Source organism: Kryptolebias marmoratus, linkage group LG4, assembly GCF_001649575.2.
Source record: "Kryptolebias marmoratus isolate JLee-2015 linkage group LG4, ASM164957v2, whole genome shotgun sequence".
Lineage (NCBI taxonomy): Eukaryota > Metazoa > Chordata > Actinopteri > Cyprinodontiformes > Rivulidae > Kryptolebias > Kryptolebias marmoratus.
In genome coordinates this window covers 29,775,215-29,778,258 of record NC_051433.1, presented here as the reverse complement: position 1 = coordinate 29,778,258, position 3,044 = coordinate 29,775,215, and positions in this window count along the sequence as shown.

Sequence of the window (3,044 nt, the reverse complement as noted above, 5' to 3'; positions counted from 1 at the left end):
GGATGGACGGATGGATGAATGGATGGATGGATGGACGGATGGATGGATGGATTATGATGAATGGTTTATGCCCTGAGAAAGACTTGAATGAATGGGTGCAACATGTCAGCATGAGAGCTGTGCAGAAGATGAAAATGAAACTGTCTTTAAACAAAAACCTGAAAGAAAATCTACATAGAAAAGGCCCTTTTTATCTTTTTTTTAACAATACATTTTCAAAGATGTTCTAATTGTTTGAACACACACATGCGCACAAGTTTTTATTTCTGTTCTATTCAGATATTCTGTTGACTTCCATTCATCTCTGAACCATGACAATAAGCCTAACTAATACCAGTACTTGATTAACCCCAATCCTAACCTAAACTCAGTTCTTTATCTCAAAACCTTAACTCAAAATTGATGTTAGGATCAAGCTTTGGACCCCATAAAAACCTGACAATGTACACACTAAAATTTGCTGAGTTTAAAACAACCCAGTTTGTAACTCAGCTCTGGGTCAAGTTTGGACCAAGTCTAGTGATGGGAACGGCAGCTGTTTTGAGTGAACTGAATCACTAGAATCCTTCAGTTCACACAGTTTATTAGTTAGTTAGTTAAGTTTATTTCTTTTGTGCCATACACCATAAAAGGTGCCCAGTCCCCATGAGCTTATGAGACAAACATATTTCAAAGATGCAGACAGAGACCAACATCAACGTCCCTCAAACAGAAAGTGTCCTCTTTTGAAGATGCCAGGCTTTTAAAACAAACTGAGCTAACTGAAAGACATAAAATTGAAATAAATACTGTAGTTTATCTTCATCACTCATCTAAAAAAATCCAGGTAAACATCAAGAACAATTAATTTCTGAGAGTCGTCTTCAAAGGACAATAAAATAAGAAATGCATTTCATTTAAATCACAGAGAACATTTTGGATCCTCCTCTGGGACTGAGTGAAATCGTCCAGTTTCTAAAGCTAGAGGCAAAGTACCAAAGCTAAGTTTATTCATGCAGTACAGGAATAAACAGCACCACTTCCAGCACAGTACTAAGCAAACAAATCACTCATCTGCAACAGTTCTCCGTTTCTAAGCATGAACGAATCAGCAGTTCGTTCACTGAACGAATCACTCCTCGGCAACAGTTCTCTGTTTCTAAGCATGAACGAATCAGCAGTTCGTTCACTGAACGAATCGCTCCTCGGCAACAGTTCTCTGTTTCTAAGCATGAACGAATCAGCAGTTCGTTCACTGAACGAATCACTCCTTGGTGGCAGTTCTCCGTTTCTGAGCATGAACGAATCAGCAGTTCGTTCACTGAACGAATCACTCCTCGGCACCAGCTTGTTGTTTCTGCCCTGCTGGGAGTCTCACTCGCTCTTCTTCTGTCTCCTCTCGTTACTTTATGTGTCCCCCATAATGGGGACAGGGCGTGTGTGTGTTTATTTTCATCAAGCTTGACTCAACATTAGCAGTTAGTTTGGACAAACGTATGGTGCTGCTAAAAGCCTGAGAGCAAATCCTTGCAAGGACAAAACCGTTAGAATCCCTCAGGGCAGAGTCAGACAGAGTTTCACTCACTGAGTGACACATGGAGTTTATTTGCAGTGAATGAATCTCAAGTCACATTCGCTCAGGAGCCAACAACAGTCCCTCCCTGACGGCACAGCGCACGCTGCTGTGTCATTTAGAATAACGTCATGAGTCACAGAATGAGGAAGTTCCACTCTCGCTGAACTGAACTAATTTTTTTTTTTAAATTTCTTTCTTCTTCATTTTTTTTTTCTCAACTGAAGTAAGTAAGGAACGAATCAGTGAATAAAGTGATTTGGTTCACTTCGTTTGTTTAAAGGAATCGTTCATGTACAACACAACACTAGAGCCTACCTTGGTAGTTTCAGCTCAGCAGCGTTGGGTTTTTAATTTGATCAGCATACCTGGTTAAATTTTCTACCCTAAAATTGTGTTACAATGACCATTCTGTTGAACTGAAGCTCTTAACAAGTTGAGTTAAAAAGAACAACCCAAAACCTGGGTTATTAGATAATTAAAAGGGTTGGTACTAGCTAGCTGCTATTAGCATCAGCTAGCTACCACCAGCTAATGTTTTTTAGTAACCCAAAGTCACTGTCTATAGTGCAAACCTAATATTATAATTAACAAAGCCAACCAGGGTAATCTTCTTATAAGCTGGTTTTACTATCATATCTTTACTTATTACATCTTAAAGCAGAGGTCCAGTCAAGTCTGTTTTGGTCAACTTTTGGCTCAAAATGGCAGATTGTGATAAATGATGCAGCTCATTGTTTTGAACCAGTAGTTGGTCACACCATAGCTACAGATGACCAGCACCTTTAACCAAGAGTTATCAAAATAACCCAGCAGCTTTATGTGATTGAAAAGGTCCTAAAAAGGTAACAAAACCAAGTGTACACCCCCCAAGTGTAAATACATTTACATAATTATGAGACAGTATATTCTATGAACTGACTTCCTGTGACGTTAAATTTGGAAAAACCATAAAAATACTTGTCATGTAATTAAATTTAAATTGTGAGAATTTCAGCTGAAAATACTGAGATTTATGTCAGCCCATTTGAATTGAACATTGCTCTGAAAGACGCTCCAAGTCTTATAATTAATAATTACTAAAGAGACATGTCACAAACACATCAGCTTTAACATGATGCTAATTTAAGGTTTTCTATATCCTTAACCCAAATGTGTCCCTTGTTTTTAAATGCCAAGAACTGATTGACCTGATCAGAAACCAGAAACAAAAAGGTCTGGAGGGCCAGCATAACAAATAAACAAAAACAATGCCGAATTTCTTTGATTGTAATAACAACAACAACAACAACAACAACAACAACAATAATAATAATAATAATAATAATAATAATAATAATAATAATAATAATAATAATAATAATAATAATAATAATGTTTTCCAAATGCTTCAAACTGAATTTTTGTTATTTTCGATGTTCTGCCCCAAGTGTAGTAAAAATATTAATGGACTTTTTTAGTTAGTTGGTTAGCTGGTTGGTTAGTTGTAGCG